The following is a 20,256-nucleotide window of genomic DNA, read 5'->3' on the forward strand; positions in this document are numbered from 1 at the left end:
GCTTCATTTGAGAGATATGGACCAAAACATTACAGGTCCTTTTCAAAAGTCAACCAAAAGACATTTTTTTCAAAAGAACATACAAGGAGCATGGAAAGTTATTTTGATATGAGACCAAAGACACTGATTAGAGGACTCTCTAAGGTTTCAAAAAAGTCATAGAACACCTCCATACACCAAAAATTGAGAGAGATACGCCTTGTCAAAGTTGGACCATTTTGGAGGGAAAAATATGAAGTAAAAGGATTCAAATTGAGATTTTTTGCAAAGGAGCCCAAGTAATTATGGCCCAATCTTGATCCACAAGTCATCTAAAGTCTCAAACCTAATTCCCACGAAATTTTGACTTTTATTTGATTTTATATAAATTTTTTGATCATTTAAATGTGATAATTAACTTATATAAATCATGAAAATCAAATATTTCATTAAAGAGCCAAATTCAATCATAATCAATCATCAATAATATCACATAATCCATAAAATTTCGTGCAAAGCAAGACTTGGAGAAAAAGATTGGAATTGGCTAGTTTTAGAAAGATTTAAGAATCAAATTTTCCCAAATTTCCAATCAATGATTCAAGAAGATTTCTTCCAATTCTATAACCCTAATTCAGTCTCCTATATATACACAAACAATCCAGATCACAAGGGCACGAATTCTGCAGCCAGAGGAATCCTAATCAAAGCTTCAAAATCTCAAGAAAAATTCAAGATCCAGTTCTAAGATTAAGGCCGATTCAAGAGTTGCTATTGATCCAAACGTGTCCCTAAGGCATCTCTGAGTGTGTCTCGATCTTTCTCCAGAATCAAAGCTCTCAAAATCATTGTCAATAGCCCTCAGTTTGTCACTTTTTATTTCGTGTCGATTTGCATCATACAAGCATCATTACTTAAAATCAATTGCATATTATTGTTTATCTTGGTGTGTTTATCGATTCTGGAAAATTTGGTGTGTTATTATGCTGTTATGAGTGACTTGCCATGTTAGGGTTCGTGCCCTTGAGATTGGGGTTTTCCAAACAACGTAAAATCAGGCTTCCAGATAGGTACCATTGGCTTCACGTGGTCGAGACGAACTCAATGGCACCATCGCGCCAAATTTCTGTAGCCATTTGCATGTATTCGTTATTTTGCAGGTATGGAAGATGAAGTTTTTATGGCGCTGTTGCAAATAAGCGTTGTAAAAGGTGTTTTGCAGAGATTCTGAGGTTGAAGACAAAGAGGTGTCACCCTCTGGTTGGCCCAAATGCGCGCGCGTCAGATTTCAAATCCTGGGAGATCCTGCGCATTAAGACGTACACGTATGCTGTGTACCCTAGCTCCTACAGCCATCAGATCCTCGCTAAAGCAGATCCTACGCTTATGAAGTTGCATGACCACCATGGACCACACACGCGCGCCACACCTGATTAAAAGTTAAGGTTTTTTTTAATTTTTTTATTTTCAATTACATAACTTGTTTTTTATTTATTTATATGAATATGTTTTTTTTTTTCTTTTTTCTTTTTACATATGTTATTCTTTTATAAAATTAGTATTTATTCAAAATATTTTTCCTTTCACAAATAATAAAATTATATTTATTTTATCTTATTTTGTTTACTTTAATTATTAAAGTATAGTTTTATTTATTTAAAATTCTTAAAAAATCATATTTACTTTATTTTAATTCATAAAAATTCATAAAAAATACTGTGTCTGATTTTATTTTCTCTTCTCGATTTAATTAATTAGGTCGCGAGACCAATAATTAATTAAATCGCTCTTGTTAATTTTATTTAATCCGTACCCTAATCAGGGTTCACGAGAATTAACCATACACTGAAATATTTGTCTATGTCCTTTTCAGGGTTTATCATCAGACATCTTCCAACTACGCGCCTGATCAAGATCCGAAGCTAAGTATTCAATTTAATTATTATTGTTTTAAAGTTTATTTTCTCTCCTTTTAATTAGGGATTGCCTTTAAATAAATCTTGCCTACATTCACTTTTCTGCCTTTGCTTTGCCATTTTTCAGGGTTAACCCCGAGGCTTCCTCCGACCGCCAACCATATCAGATCAAATTCAAAGCTAAGTATTTATCTATTTATTTTAATTTCTTATCCTTTTGTTTTTGATTAGGGTTAGCTATGTTTACCTCTGAGTTGATAATGCACTCACCCTACTTCTGCTTGCTATTTTTCCCACCTTTTCAGGGTTTGCTAACTGTCAAGGCTCGAATAGTCGGTAACCCTAAACGTTAATCTCCTTTATTCTTCTGCTTTTATTTATCTATTTATTATCCTCCGCTGGTTTCATTTTCCCTTCCCCCCGCTGGTTTCATTTTCCCTTTCCCCATTATTACTTTAATTATTAATATTAGTTGTTGTGGTTAGTAATTCTAGGGAGTGCATGCCTGTAATTAACCTAGAATAACTAATTATAAGATAAATTTCTGAATCAAATCACGTGATTGGTGCACACACGCACACTTTTGGGGTAACCTCTCTGTTGCCTGTTGCCTTGTTGCCTGTTGCCTTGTTGCTTGTTGCCTTGTGTTTCTTGCAGAATAGCCATGTCCCTCGAATATGAGGATACCTCAGCCATGTGGCCTCGGTTATGCAAAGGTCATACGACCCTAATGATGCTGCCTTCGATACACCAATATGACCTCGACCCTCGAAAGTTGCCTACGAAAAGGCTGAGGTATCTTCTGGCTGCCTACGAAAGGCTATTCTGGTTCTTCCCTTAGACTACCTACCTCTCTATGGCGTGGGACAGTCTTATGGCGAACAAACTCTCGATGACCCTTCAACCTCCAAATGAAAGGCTTCCTGCCCTCTTATGGTATGGATAGACCCTTTCACCCTGAAAGGCTAAAAGAACATTTTTCATCTAACCAGGTAATTGCCCCTAATTGCTTTGCCTTGCTCTAAAAACGTTTTTTTTCATATTCTTTCTCATAAACCTTCAAAATGGCTACGCTCATTTACGAGCTAAAGTCCATTTTCTTTTCTTCTACATTTCTGAAAACAAAGAGCAAAGCAATTAAGAGCCCATGGAAAACTATGGATGCAAAGGGTGCCTTACACCTTCCCTTGCATAATTACCCCCCGAACCCTGTTTTTATTTAAAAGGTTTTTCCTGTTCTTTTAGCCTTTTCGATATTTGGATAAAATAAAAGTCGGTGGCGACTCTTGCTATCCGCACATTTCGATATAAAGGTCAGTTCACCGTATTACAGTATGCTAACAAAGATGTCCTTCGTACGAAGGATGCGATTTAGGAATGTAATCCCTACAGGCTAGGGAACGCGTAGATGTAAGCACATGGTGACTGTTCAAAGTAGTCACTGAATCTCATGGCCATCGAGAGGCCAATCGACGTGCGTAAACAAAAATGTCCTTCGTGGGAAGGAGACGTAGTTGTAAAATACAAAGATATAAAAGGAAACTCCCTACAGGTTAGGAAGTGCGTAGATGCAGGCGCGGGGTGACTGTTCATCACAGTCACTAAGTCTCATGGCCATCAAGAGGCCAATCAACGTGCATAAATGTAGATGTCCTTCGTGGGAAGGACATGGTCTTGGAATTAGAGTCCCTGTAGGGAATGCGTAGGAATACCTGCAAAATTAAAATTCAAGGCATTCGCAGTATATAAATTTTACATATAAGCACGTAAGCACATAAGCCCTAGGTTCGTAGGTTCGACGTAACGGCTTAGGATGCCTACCCTTCCCATTGGTATATTCTAGAAGGTCTCATGGGGTCGTTCGTAGCCGCCGAGACTTTTTGTCTCTTTGGATTTTAGAACAACTCATTTTATCCATGAGGTTCGAATTTTAGTGGTAGGTTCCCAGAGAGATCAGCTAAATACCAAGTCTTGCCCTCAACAAAGTCAAGCTTCGTATTAGACATTTCCGGATATTCAACCCACTCTGAGTGGAATTATAATAAGACTCGTAGGCGATGTAATTCCCCTCTGGTCTTAAATATAATTCCCACGCTTAGGTTTAACACAATTTATATACAACCCAGAAATGCAATAAAAATAACAAATATTCAAATAATCAAATATTTAATTAAATTACTGTAAATGAATTAAATTGCAAATAAATAAATAAAATTAAAAAATTTAAATATTTATATAAAAACCATAAACCCTGGAAATTGCAAATAAACATATAGATAAAAAGAATTTAAATATTTAAATATAAAAAAAGAAATAAAACCTAAACCCTAATCCAAAACCCTAATTTTGGCAAATTAGCCAAACCCTAAAAAATTCGCCAAAACCTAAACCCTGCCAAAACCTATAGGAACATAATAATTCACCATTATAGTTGTCCCCAGCAGAGTCGCTAGCTGTAGCAACCTGCCCTAAAAATAAAGATTTTAGAGTCGCCACCTATTCTATCAGGGCGAATAGGAAACCCTACGCAGTTAAGAGATCGGGGTAAGATTATTATAATCAGGTCGAGGGAAGGTGTTAGGCACCCTCAACCCTTTCCTAAGGTTTGATCTAAGGTAAATGTTCATAGCAGAATTATAGAGGTTAATAGCTAAGGAAATGAATAGGGCGAAAAGTGAGATTTGAACTGAATTGAGATTTTGGGGAAGGGGACTCGCCTTGGTTATCCAAGTGCCTACGTATCTCCTTAGGGAGAATCAGAGTCAACGTAGTTTGGGCACAGGGTTGTACGCCTTAGAATTTGATTTGATATGGTTTGAAGGCTTTTTGAATGGCCTATCGTAGTTTTTGAAATGCGAAGTTCGAAGGTATTTTGAATTACCTTGTCGTAGTTTTGAACATCGCAGTGTTGAAGAGATGAATTTTGTAGTGTCGTGGTTTAGTGTGTTTTCGATGTTTTGGGCGTACAACCCTGATTTAATATGTCACCGTTAGTTGCGATGATCAATAGGTTTGATCATTATAGTTAACGGATTAAATAATGTATTGTTGGTTGCTCTGATCGATAGATTCGATCGTCACGGACGGCAAATGAGGTGTGTTTTAATTTTGTAATTAAATTTTATGTTTTATTCTTTTATCTCTCGTCATTGCGACTAATAGATTTAGTCGGATCGAGGAGAGAATTAGTAAAGAATTGATTAAATTAGCATTAATAAATCGATTAATTTGATTAAATTTATTTCTCGTCAATGCGACTAATAGATATAGTCGGATCGAGGAGAAAATTATATTAATCAAGAATCAATCGAATTAATGTTTTTTCCAAATGGCAGTGGGATTGGGAAAACCCTAATGCGTTGATAACTTTCTAGGGTTTTTGTGATTTATTAACAAAATTTAATTAAATCAATTAAGTCGAATAATCGAAATAATCGAATAATCGGGTAGAATAAATTCTAAAAAACCTAATATAGCCCTAATCCTAATTTCATTGTCCTATTAACTCAATTTTTAAATTAAATTATATGCATATAAAATAATTGGGATTAATTATATACTTATACAAATAATATAAAAAATAATTAAATAAAACCTGGACAGAAATCCTGTGTGGCAGCTTATTGACAGTGTATGGTAGAACTGCATGCTGGAGCGTGGGATCTGATCCTGACGAGATCCTGAGGTTCAGACCTGAGGTTGCACCATAGTCTCTCACTAAAGGTGCGCACCGGATCAAGAACATATAATTCACGAAAAATAACAGAGTTGGGGGTGGGGATCGAACCCACGCCCCTATGCTTAGAATCTTCATCCACCAATTGTGCCATGCTCTCCATTTGTTTAAGATATACGCGCGTTGGTAAATATATAAAGCAAACACAGTGATAATAAAAGGCGCGCGATTCAAAATAACCCAATCAAGATAAGCCACGTCTTCTCCTTCTTCATTTTGCTTTAATTTTCTGAAAAGTGGCTTTTACCTACAACCAAGCCGTAGCGATAACCTATAGTGACGGATTTTCAGCGTCACTACAGACCTACAAAATCAAAGCTTATCAAATATGCAATATAAATCGTAAGAGAGGGTATAGATCAATTGGAAATCATCATCTGAACACAATGGCATAGGTCTTATGGTCCCATTTTTCCTGTAATTTAAAACCCCTATTTGTAACCTCCGTGACCTAACAGTGGCAGATTTTGATTCATGCACTTAAACAGAAATTAAACCATATGGGAAGCTTCGTTTCAACACCAGGAACATGAATATATAATCAAATTTCGTTTATCATGCGTAATTTAAACAAATCGATTCAAGTTTGGAAACGCCAAACCGTGACCGTGTAGGCGAGCGTTCGAGGTGCTGCGACCTTGGAGAATAGATGGAACATGTTCAATGATATCCCAGGAACATGTATGAACTCTCAAAACACCTTGAATCGATCCCTCTCTCCAAAAACCAGTTTTGCTTTTCCTTAATTTTTTCTTCAGAATTGATTCGGTTTTCTCCTCTTTTTGCCGCCCCCCTCTGTCGCAATTGTTATTGGTATATATATGATTGCATTAGGTCATTTAGTTTGGCACAAAATCCCTTTGAATCAAGAAATTCAACTTGATTGCAATCACCATTGAAACTTTCTAAAATTAACCTAAAAATGCCTTATCTCTCTCCAATCTCCTTGGAACGAAATTGGCTCATATCTTGGCTCTAATGGGTGATTGAAATTAATTTAAAATAAATCTAAATCAATTCTTTTCATATTTTCCATATATTTGCCTTAAATTGGATTTTTAATGAATGAAAAATTCAATAAAAATAAAATAAAATTCAAATGGGCGTGGCCTTGGATTTGGAGACTCTTGGTACCCTTATGAGAAAGTTTGGATCATAAAATAACAGGCCCATTTGGAAAAAATCCAAGTTTAACCCTTATTTGCTTCACATTTTCTTTCCGAAATCAACCAACTGTGACGAGGCATATCTCCCTCAATTTTTAAGATATGAGAGAGTTCTAGGACTTTTTGGAAACCTCAAGATGTCCTCTACAAGCCACTTTGGAACATATTTTTCATTTGGATATTTTATCTTGATGATATGCCCTTTGACAAAAAACTGCTTTCGGTTGACCTTTGAAAAAGACCTATAATCTTTTGTACCATATCTCTCAAATGGTGCATTTATGGCCTTGGCTTGTGAGAGACAAAGTTGTAGAGAATCAAATTTCCTTCAAAATAGGCTTTGGTTAGGAGATTTTTGATGCTCCATGTGAAAGTTATGACCAGTCAAAGTTGAGTTGACTTTCTCCTATAAAAAACCCTAATTTGAACTTTTGCATTTGTTCATTTCTGAGTTTTTATTAATGGATCTTGATCAAAATTAGATCAAATGATGGATATAACCTCACGTACTTGATGTTGACCAAAAATCTTGAAGTTTGATAGTATTTTGACTATAGTTGACTTTTAGGTCAGCATAGTCGATTATTGATCATCTGAGCCATTGAGTGAGCGATCCTTGGAATTGAAGCTTGACTTTTGACCTGGATATGCTTTGATACATATGTGACACCTTGAGATCCATTTGAGGCCTCAGAGATTCAGAATCCTTTGATAAACTGCAAACCCTAATTTTGAGACCCTCGATTAGGAGAGAGTGACTTGAATAAACCTTTGAACCTTGAGCCATTGTGGATGCATAGAGGAGGGAAAATTTTGGGGTATGACAATCCTAAAGATTGGTAACTGAATGTTATGAACTTGTTGAAGAGACCTCAACTCTGAGTGTTACATGCCAAATCAACCACTCACCCTAGCATCTCATATATTTGATAATAAAAATCAATTTATTTTCTCGTTATTAATTCTTTGTAAGGATTTAATCCAACAAAACCAAAACCTTAGCTTTTGTTTAATTGAAATATTGATAAAGCTCTTATTCGTCAAGCAATCCTCGAGATTCGATATTCGGGGAATTTCCCCTTTATTACTACAGAGGCAAAATAGTATACTTTCTATTTTACCGATCAAAATTCGATGCCAAGAACAAAGTATAATGCGAGGGAAAAGTAAAGAACAAGGAAGAAGAAGAACACAAGAATTGGTTATAACTGCTATTCTTTCACTTTCTCTTAGAAAACAAGATTACAAGTTTCCAAGAATAACAAATAACCTCTCTCACCCTAAATTAGGATTTGCAGCTTAGCAATGATGAGAGACTAGTATGCTATTTATAATAAAAGCTAACATACTAACTAATGGGCTTTTTCCAGAAGGCCCATTACACAAGCCAACTTAATAAACAAGCTAACTTAACAAATTAGGGTTTAAACACTAAAATCTAATTTAACATGCTAACAACCCTAGTATCTTCGACACAAGCATGTGAACAACCTTCAACTTCATGCTTAATCCTTTCGAACCAAGAAGCTACCCTTCGACCATACTAGAGTTCGATCCAATATCTCACAAATCTCCACCTTGGACCCAACTCTACAATGTTAAGGGAACAAACTAGCTTTCTTCATGCAGCTTTATCAACTGCATACAGTGGAAAAACTTGTAACTCGGCAATGTCTTTGTGATCATATCAGCAGGATTGTCCTCAGTTGAAACCTTCAGCACTTGGACTTCTCCACGCTCGATTACTCCTTTGACAAAATGCATCCTCACATCAATGTGCTTAGTTCGCTCATGATAGGCTGAGTTCTTCGACAGGTGTATTGAACTTTGACTATCACATTTAACAGTGATACCTTTACCTTGAAGTTTCATCTCCTTAGCAAAACCTTCAAGCCACAATGCTTCTTTCACAGCTTCAATTAGGGCAATATACTCCGCTTCATAGGTTGATAGAGCAACCACCTTCTGAAGTGTTTCTTTCCAACTAATTGTTGTGCCAAACATGGTGAAAACATATCTAGAAATAGACTTTCTAGAATCCATACAACCTGCATAATCAGATTCGACATATCCTTCGATTACTGCTTTACTATCTTCACCCAAGGATCCACCATAAATTAGGACCCTGTTCAGAGACCCATTTATGTACCTTAAAATCCACTTCAATGCTTGCCAGTGAGCCTTTCTAGGATTCGCCATGTACTTATTTACAAGACTTACTGCATATGATATATCGGGTCTAGTACATACCATATCATACATCAAAGAACCAACTATATTAGCATATGGGATGCTATTCATATTGGCTCTTTCAACATCAGTACTGGGACACTGATCAATACTCAGCTTGAATTGAGGGTTTGTAGGAGTCACAACTGGCTTTGAATTCGGCATACCAAACCTTTTGAGAATCTTTCGTAGACATGCCTCTTGAGATAAGCATAACTTCGACTTCTTTCTATCTCTTTGAATGTCAATTCCAAGAATCCTAGAGGCAGCTCTCAGGTCCTTCATATCAAACTCCTTATTGAGTTCAGCCTTCACCCTCTTTGCATCTTCGACATTGTTACTTGCTATGAGACTATCATCCACATAAAGCAACAAAATAACAAATGAATTACCAAGTCAAAATCTGAATTAAAGACAGTGGTTGAACTGACTTCTAATGAAACTTATGCATGCCATGAACTTGTCGAATCTCCTATTCCACTATCGAGGAGATTGTTTCACCATACAAGAACGCAGTCTTCACATCCATCTGTTCCAGTTCAAGATCAAATTGTGCCACCATGGCAAGCAACATTCGAATGGACCGATGCTTCACAACCGGAGAAAACACATCATTGAAGTCGACACCTTCTTTTTTAGTGAAACCCCTTGCGACCAACCTTGCCTTGTATCTTTTCGACGTCACTCCTTCAATTCCTTCCTTAACTTTGAAAATCCATTTACAACTGACTAACCTTGCCCTAGCAGGTTTCTTGATCAGTTTCCAAGTGTGATTATCATGAAGAGATTTCATCTCATCATCCATGGCCTTCAACCATTCAGTCTTATTTCGACTGCTCATAACTTCCTTATAGTCTATAGGTTCTTCGTCTAGAACCTCACTTGCAGAGATTAAGGCATAAGCTATAAGATTTGCATACCCAAGTCTCTGAGGTGCCTTGATGACTCTTCTCGACCTATATCTCGATAATAGGTAGTCATCGACAGTTTCCTCATCCTCAGCATCTTCTGCTTCTTCTTCGACTTCATCAGGGGTATGCAATTCAGCATCAACATGCTCCACCTCAACAGGAATCTCTACTTGTTCCAGCTCTCGTCAGATGTTTCTGCATTTTGACCAACATTATCAATTTTCTTAAAAGCCATTTCAGCTTCATTGAAAACTACATCTCGACTGGTGATACACCTCCTGTGACCTGGCTCTAGGCACCATAGCCTATAAGCTTTGACTCCTTCAATGGTATCCCATGAACATGCATTTTAGAGCTCTAGGTTCGACCTTGTCTTGCCTAATGTGAGCATATGCTACGTAGCCAAATACTCTCAGTTTGTCGAGATCTGGTGGATGTCCTGACCAAACTTCTTCAGGTGTCTTCATATCTAACGCAGTCGAAGGACATCTGCTTAAAACACCTTCTTTAATCTGGCACTAGTCAACATGCATCTGACTCTCTCCAAAATAGTTTGATTAAACCTTTCAGCCAAACCATTTTATTGTGGAGTACCTGCAGTAGCTCTATGCCTTGCAATACCAGAGCATGCACAAAAACTGTCGAACGCCTCATTGCAAAATTCAAGGCCATTATCGGTTCTCAACCTCTTGACCTTCCTGCTAGTCTGATTTTCTACTAGGGTCTTCCAACTTTTGAAATTCTCAAAAGTTTCGTCCTTAGTCTTCTGAATGAATACCCATAACTTTCGGGAATAATCATCAACTATGGATACAAAATACCTTGCTTCTGAATGTGATGCACACCTTGTAGGCCCCCAAATATCAGCATGAATGTAATCAAGGGATCCATGTGTTCTTTGTTTTCCTTTGTTGAACTTCACTCTGCAAGATTTTCCAAGTACACAGGGTTCACAAAACTTCAGCTTTTCGACTTTGTCTCCACCAAGCAGATTTTGTTTCCCTAATTCGACCAGACCCCTTTCACTGACATGGCCCAATCTCATGCGCCAGATTTCTGTCTTCGACAAAGGTTTCGTGGATGCAACATTTTTCGAACCACTTACAACTTCAGCCTCAAGGGTATACAAGCCTTGTTTCTTCACGCCTCTCAAGACTTCCTTCGACCCCTTCATGACTCTTAGGATACTTTTCTCTCCTTGGAAAACATATCCTTTCTTGTCGAATTCACCAAGATAAAGTAGATTTCTCTTCAAATCAGGAACATACCTGACTTCAGTCAACAACCTTATTGACTCATCATGAAGCTTGAATCTCACAGATCCAACACCTGCAATTTTGCAAGCCTTGTTGTTTCCCAGCAATACTGATCCACCATCTTGATCACATAATTCCTCGAACAAGTCTTTGTTTGGAGTCATGTGCCAAGTGCAACATGAATCCATAATCCACTCTCTTCTCGAGTCACTGCTTGAAACCACAAGAACATCAGATGATTCAAAATCATCTTAAACAATGGTTGCATTGCCATTATCCTTAACTCCATGATCTTTCAGGCGTTCAAGGCACACCTTTCTCGTGTGACCCTCCTTCTTATAATGATAGCATCGAATACCAGATGCTTCACCACTATAAGACTTTGACTGGCTTTTGCCCTTCTTCTTGTCAAAATTACCATCCTTTCACAATAATTTTCCTTTAACGGCCCAACCTTCACCAATAGTCGAAGGTTTATGCTCTTTTCGTTCATTCAAGTCCTTAGAATACAAGTCTGATTGAACTTCTTCAAACGTCAGGGACTCCCTTCCATACAAGAGAGTTTCTTTGAAGTGAGCATGTGATCGAGGCAAAGAACACAATAGTAACAGCGCTTGATCTTCATCGTTGATCTTCACATCAATATTTTCAAGATCAAGAATCAGCTTGTTGAACATATCCAACTGCTCAGCCAACACTTTGTCTTCAATCATCTTGAATGAATACAAAGCTTGCTTCAGGTAGAGTCGATTTACCAGCGATTTGGTCATATACAAACTTTCAAGTTTCACCCATAACCCTGATGTCGTTGTCTCCTTTGATACCTGCCGGAGAACCTTATCACCAAGGCTCGACATAATTGCGCTGTGTGTTTTCTCGATCATATTCGTCTTCTCCGCTTCCATCAATTATGCATTCATGGCTGCCTCTCCCTTCAACGCTTCCAAACAACCATGCTGAACCAGTAGGGCTTTCATCTTCAAGCACCACAGACCGAAATCATTCACTCCGGTGAACTTTTCAATCTTATACTTTGTTGAAGGCATCTTCTCCACGCTCACTGCACCAATTTGTTGTGAATTCGATGCCAAGAACAAAGTATAATGCGAGGGAAGAGTAAAGAACAAGGAAGAAGAAGAACACAAGAATTGGTTATAACTGCTACTCTTTCATTTTCTCTTAGAAAACAAAATTACAAGTTTACAAGAATAACAAATAACTTCTCTCACCCTAAATTAGGATTTATAGCTTAGCAATGATGAGAGACTAGTATGCTATTTATAATAAAACCTAACATACTAACTAATGGGCTTTTTCCACAAGGCCCATTACACAAGCCAACTTAATAAACAAGCTAACTTAACAAATTAGGGTTTAAACACTAAAACCTAATTTAACATGCTAATAACCCTAGCATCTTCGACACAAGCATGTGAACAACCTTCGACTTCATGCTTAATCCTGTCGAACCAAGAAGCTACCCTTCGACCATACTAGAGTTCGATCATATATCTCACAGTATCCTTATAGAGAATGATTTAGATGATGATGCGAAGAGGAGGAATCAGGAAGCTATTTTATTCAAAGCTGACTTTGAAAAGGCATACGACTCGGTGGAGTGAAAATTTCTCGTTTATATGATGGAAAATATGGGGTTTAATGAAAAATGGAGAAGATGGATTGAGGAATGTCTGTGAACTACTAAAGTCTCAGTATTGATTAACGGAAGTCCTATAGAAGAAATTTCGTTGGGTAGAGGGTTGAGACAAGGGGAACTTCCATCCCCTTTCCTATTTCTCATGGTGGAAAAAGGATTTAGCTCAATGATGGATAAAAGTGTGCATAGGAGATTGTTTGACGGATACGAGTTCGGAAATGGTGAGGTGAAAGTGTCGCATATTCAGTATGCCGATGATACTATTGTGATGGGCAAAAGAAGCTGGAAGAATGTGTGGACAATAAAATCATCACTTCACATGTTCGAATTAGTATAGGGGCTGAAAGTTAATTTCCACAAGAGCTCTCTAATTGGTATTAATATACCTGTAGAGTGGTTAGAGGTGGCGGCGTCGGTGCTTAACTGTAGGGTAGGTGGAATTCCTTTTAAATACTTAGGGATTCCAATTGATTGGAATCATCGAAGGGAGGGTACATGGAAATCAGTGAATGCTACTATGAAAAGGAGATTATCATCCTGGAACAACAAACACCTCTCAATTGGTGGTCGTATCATCCTGCTAAAGTCAGTTTTAAGTGTGCCTCCTATGTATTATTTATCGTTTTTTAAGGCTCCATCAAGTATTATTATGAAATTGGAATCGATGTTTAATATTTTTTATGGGGCAGAGATTTAGAACGTAGGAAAATACATTGGATTCACTGAGATAGGATTTGTAGAAATAAGGCAGAAGGTAGTTTGGGCATTAAGAACTTAAACGCGTTTAATCTGAGTTTGGTAGGAAAGTGGAAATGGAGATTAATTACCGAGAAAATAGGTTATGGGTTAGAATCTTGGATAGTAAGTATGGGGTTAGAAATTTTGGAGGAAGCAAGCTAGATAAGTATAGCTCACTATGGTGGCGAGATTTACAGTCGATTGATAAGGATGAAGGGAGTTTTAGGGAAAAGTGGTCTGATAACAATCTAAGTAAGGACATTGGTAATGGTACTGAAATATCCTTTTGGGAGGATCCTTGGCTGGAAGGGAGGAGTCTAAAGGAAGGCTATTCTGAATTATATAGGGTGGCAACGGAGAAAGAAATATCAATAAGAGAAGTTATTAGGAGTGAGAGTAAGGGATCAGTTTGGATTGGAAACTGGGAGAGCAATTTGAATGAGGAAAATGTCAAGAGTAAAGAGGAAATTAAAGAAAGGATACATACAGTCACTTTGAGGGATAGTGTGAAAGATAAGTGGAGTTGGTGCAAGAATGTTTATTCGTTTAAGGAAGCGTACTCAGTGATCTTGAAGGGGTTAATATCCCAAATAGGGGAAAATAAGGAATTGACGGAGGTTTGGAGCAAAATTGTCCCGTTTAAAGTTTCGGTATTGGCGTGGAGAATTTGGCAGAATAGAATTCCAAGTAGAGATAATCTAGTTAGAAGGGGTCTCCTAGTAGAATCTCAAAATTCATGTCCTTTTAGCTGTGGAAAAGAGGAAAATGTTGCTCACATTTTCTTCGAATGTACTTAAGCTTGGCTAGCATGGAGTGAGGTCCTAGGTTGGCTCCTTATTTCTTATGTTTCTCATAATTCTGCAATGCATAATTTTGCTCATTTGGCAGGCATTGGCAGTGAAGGGCGAGTGTTCAGGGAGAGATTCTTAGTGATACGGTATGCTTGCATACGGATCATATGGAGAAGGAGGAATGAAAATATCTTTAGATCGTTGGTATGCCGCAATTCCAGCTACATAGAGGATATTCAGGCTCTGTCATGGAGGTGGTTAACATCAAAGATTAAAGGATTTAGTTATGATTTAAATCAATGGATAACACATCCAAAGGAGTGTGTTGGATGGATTAGCAACTCGTTTTATGGATGTGGCAGATCTCTATTGATTTGGAGAAGATGATTGTATAATACTGCAAAATTTGGGAGTGTGATGTAATTGCCAATTCAATATTTTTACAGTGTCCGTGAATACTCCATCAGATATTTGCTTGTTTTGGCTCTGTGGAGTTGTGAGGCTTTTTGGATTCAACTTTGGTGTAGGATGTTGTTGTGTGGCGTAGATTGAGTTTATCTTGACGGTGTTATTGGCTGGGTTCGTATTGGGTAGGCTGGGCTCTGCAGAGTTGATTTCGGAAAAGTGCTGGAGAAAGTTTGTTTAGTCAAGTTACTCGGGTCGCTGATGAATTTGTATTAGTTCGATAGAGGTCTTAATTTGTTGTTTTGTTTATTGTCTGATGTTGCAGGGCATTGGGAAGGGTGATGTTAGACCGTGGTTCTGGTTTGGTAAGGGTGTGTTTTGCTACAAGGCATTTGAGCTCTAGAGATTTAGTTTGTATTGGTTATGTTATTCTGTTGCTTCTGTACTGGTGTTGACTCTATGCTCTTATACCACAACATTAGGGGTAGATTTTTAGACTTAGCAGTATAGTAGTAGTGGTGTTCCTATGAAAGTGTTGAGTAGTAGCGCCTCATCAGTGTGGAATTTAGTCCGGAGTGTTGGCAGTCGACGGTAGTGAGATCCGAAGCGAGTGTTAGAAGTTAGGGTTATTGAGGTAATATCGCAGTTCAGAAATTGTAGTTTTTTCAGCAGTAATATTATGTCGTGTTGTATCGGTTTTTGATATGGTTTTCAGTAATTTTGGAGGCGGTCCAAGCTGTTTTTGTTGGAATTGTGTATCTGTTGGGGTGTTGGCAAGGGAGGGGTGGAGTATATATTGTTAAGACAACAATTTCTCGTTTTCTCATTAGTAGCTTTGGTGTTATTTTTGTAATTTGTCTTGGTATGTTTCTTGTGTTGTTATTTTTAGCTGCAACACTGCTTGTGATTGTAGTTATTCAATAATATATTTCCTTTGGCTTTGCAAAAAAAAAAATGTACAAAAAAGGTAGTGAGACGCTCTCTTTTATGAAAAATATAATTTAAAAATGTATCTTTTTATTTGTGAAAGGTTAAGTCGGAGATGTATTTTTGTAATAACCTCTAAAGGTGTATTTTTATTGACTGAGTTTGTTTATTTCACAACTGAGTAACAAATCCTAAAAGGTAATTTTGAGAATTTGTCAAACAGAAAATTAAATAAAACACCATCTTACATGTTCTTCTTCCTCATGATCAAATTACACTTTTCTCTCAAAACCCTTGAAAAATATCCTTCAATTCTCAATCAAATTTTACATTTCAAAACATCATTCTTGTTAAGAGAAGAAGAAGGCAACTGAATGATCCAGGTCAGCTAAGAAAAGAAGTTAAGAGATAAAAGGTCAGATTTTCCTGTAAGAATACATGCAACTTCGAGTGTACTCAAGTGCACTATGAGTCTCTCTATGCTCTAACTTGTTGCATTAGCAGTTGCATTAGCACACATGTCAAAAGAAAGCGACATAACGTTTCAATGATGGAACCACATTTAATGCGCTTGTTCTCCACTACTCTTTCAATTAAATTTAAGCGTTCCAGGTCTAGCTTATCTTAGACAACGTCTTGGAGGCCGGCCAAAATTCCTAAAGGCTTCCCCAACACCCTCCGTATCTAATAAAGCCATTGCCTATCTGTTATGAGCCGGATAAAGATCCAAATAGCTAAGCGTGTGTTTGGTTCTGCGATTGAAAAAATTGATTTTGAATGAATTGATTATGTAAAATTGATTCTGGATAACAGTGAGTTAAAGATAAAATGATTTATGTTTGGAGAAAATTTTGTAAAAATGTGTTGAACAATAAATTCCATTATAATAATCACATTTGATCAAAAGCTACAAATCTTAGATTCAAGTAGAATCAATTCTGAAAAACATAATTAATGCTGCTCGAGATCAACTAAACACGTCAAAATTAATCCTAGACATCCAAAATCAATTCTAGACGTTCAGAATTAATTCTAGATACCTCAAACGTGAAACCAAACATAAACTAAGGACGATTTGCCTCTTGAAGAGAAGAATTTTGAGAGTTGCACCTAGGAATATTATAAATAGAGGTGTTTGTTCTTTCCAAAGTAGTACTCCCTTGAATTGAACAAATATTTCGGTTTATGTGTTTGTTCACTGTATCTCTTGAATAACCGTTGTTATTTACATTCTCTATGAAATTTTAATGAAACAACCCATGACTGAGCCATTAATATGTTGCGTTCTCTCTGACGTAGGTTAATAACTTTCTTTTCCTTTCCAATGTCATCTACTACCTAGAAACTAGAGCAACTTCATGTAGCAGTATCAATTATTTCCAATAGTTTTAAGAAGAACAAAGCGTTCATATTATTTATACAATTCTAGTATTATTAGTTTAATTATGCAATTCCTTAATTGCAATAATATGGATGCAGCTCAATTAGATGATCAACCTTATAATGTTTGACTGTGAGTTTTTTTTTTTGATAATCAAAGAAGGTATATTAAAATAGCACAAGGGGTGCTAATCCACGATTACAAAAGAGAGGAGCCTAAACCAATCCCACAAAGAAGCAAAAAAACCACGCCAACCCCACCCAACCTAGCAAGAGAAATAAATTATCGGATTCACACACCAATCCACCCAAAGAATGGACACTCTAGAATTGTATGAACATAAAAACCATTCCCAAGCTACTAATTTTATCATCCCAAGCGCATCAAAATTACGCAACAAGACACTATTAAAAGTATTCTCATTCCTACAATTCCAAACCCCCAACAAAAAGCCAACCCAAAAAGTCAACTACTATTCATTTTATATTTGGTTCTACAAATAGACTCCAAAGAACAAAGGTGGTTAAAAAGATTACCCGAAAAGCTTGCACCATCAATCCAAAGCCAATCACAAAACTTATTCCACCAATGAAGAGACACCAGACACAAAGCAAAGAGATGCTCCGCATTTTCCTCTTCCAAACCACTAAGCGGACACAACAAACGTAACAGATTCACCAAAATCTTCTGATTCGACTGAGAGTTATGATGGACCGAAAAGGCAACAAAGTTCTGTATGCCGAGGCTGGGAAGGATTTTATTGACGCTCTCTTCATTTTCTCAACGTTGCCTTTAGGGACTATTACCAAACTTGTATCTAAGGACTCAAATATTGAAGCAGTTCCATTTGGAAGCCTGAGTTCACTCTATCAAAGCATAATATATCTTGATGAACAATATATATGCAAGGAAATGCTACTCAATCCTAGAAACTTAATGGAAGCATATTGCCATAAACACAAACTCAACATCGATGACACTGAACCTATACAGTATTTTCTCTGAGAGAGTTCGGATTGTAATCGGAACCAATTTAGCCTATTTAAAAATCTAAAGTGTAGTTGTGGAAAAGTAATGAATAGAGAATTACATCTGTCACCAAAAACAAAATTTTTGAGTTTAGGAAATGGCTTTGCTAAGGAAAACGCCACATTTATCATATCTGATGATCTTTATGTGATGCATAATGTTTTTGGATCTGTTGTACATCTACATCACAAACATAAAATCTCCAACTTTGAAGCCGTCGTCGAACAAAAAGTTGAAATCACCAAAAAAAGAGGTATGCATGCTATGCTACTATCTCTATAGCTCTCATCTTGTATTTGATTTTTCTTTCTCTCATTGATTATTTCTTCATTTTTTTAACATGTAGTTGATATTCTCAAGTTGTCATTGAATTCATAGACACCTTTGACAGATTCCATCTTTAAGAAGAAACATTTCCATGTAGAACATAAAAATAAAAATAAAACCGAATTCAAGAATGCAAAGGTGAAATCCGACAAGGGTATGCAGATGTCTTTGAAAGTTGTGAGACAAAAAGCAGGAGTAGACGGGATCGCAGGTAGAATTTTAGAAATCTGTTGCCCAAACCAAACCAATTAACATCGGGTTTCATTGGGTTGGTTTGGTTTTTGCTTGAACTAAAAAATATCCGACCCAAACACCACGATTTGGTTTGAATTCTAGTTTGGTTCGGATATGCCCGAACCAATGAACACCCTTATTATACTCAATTTTAATCTTGGACTGACTTGAGCATTCCAGACCTAACCATGCAATTCTACCCTGTGCGTCGTAACGGAGATTGGAGCCACGGTTCATGACATCAAATTCATCAACTGCATTCTTTTCTGATTTCTGAATGAAACAATAAATTATTAAAATCATGGGTCATGTTAACGAGTGGCCCCAATAAATTATTTTCTTTATTTAAGCATACTAAATAAAGAAAATAATAGTGTAAATATTGGTGTACAATGTGGGTTTAAGTAAGGGTGGACAAAAAATCAGAGTTGCCTGCAAACTGATAAATCCGAAAAAACAGTTTTTCTTTTAAGCGGGTCGAAATGCGTCTCGGGTGGAATATTTAAAAAATGCAGTTTGTAGAGGGTTCATATGGGTGGGCCGATTTTGAAATCTAGATCCATCAATAACCGAACTAGAGGTGGCAATTGAATCCATTAAGACAAACTTCATCCTATCCATCCACAAAAAAATCCATCCAATCCATCCACCAAATAAAAAAAAGTTAATGGATTTAATTAAATCTATCCAATTATGAACATGGATGGATTCAATCCATCCATAACATTTTAATGATCCAACGAATTATGTTAGTTATATACTTTAAATCCGTTAAATCATTTTAAAAAAATAAAAATAGTTTTTGGGAAATATAAAAAATCAAGCTTTTTGGAAAAAATTTGAGTTTTTCGAACAACAAAAAATCGAGTTCTTTAAAAAAAACCAAAAAGTGAGTTTATTTTTTTGAAATATCGAGTTTTTTTCTTTCTTTTCGGAAATACGAAAAAATAAATCTTTTAGAAACACGAAAAAATAGTGTTTTTTTTTCCGAAAAATTCGTGTTATATGAAAAACAAGTTTTTTTAGAAATACAAAGAATCAAGTTTTTTTCGAAAATATGAAAATTCAATTTTTTTTCGAAAATATAAAATAATCGATTTTCTAAAAAAATCAAGATCTTTTTTCATGAAATATCAATTTTATTTTTGAAAACGTTAACAAAAATATTATTGCAAAATATTTGAATATATTTAAATTAATTTTTTGGATGAATAAATATACATCTATTAAAATGATGTTAATGGATGAATTGAATAAATTTTTTAAAGACAATTTGTCATCCCACCCCATGAGTCTCTTACGCACCACCGAATTGGCCAAATTGTCACCGTGCTTCCATAGATGTACTTCCGGAAGCACCTCTTTTTTGTTTATTGTTATTTTATTCTGTAGCTGCACTTACGGAATTCTTCCGTAGATGCATATATGGAATAACCCAGACTCAGAAAACCAGAACAACAACATTTGTAATGATAAGAGATCCATTTATTGATTAAAATCAGCATTGATTTAAAGATACATTGAAATTTCAAACAGAAAATTAAGAAAACTAAGAGATCTAAGAAATTACAACG

Source organism: Vicia villosa, linkage group LG6, assembly GCF_029867415.1.
Source record: "Vicia villosa cultivar HV-30 ecotype Madison, WI linkage group LG6, Vvil1.0, whole genome shotgun sequence".
NCBI lineage: Eukaryota > Viridiplantae > Streptophyta > Magnoliopsida > Fabales > Fabaceae > Vicia > Vicia villosa.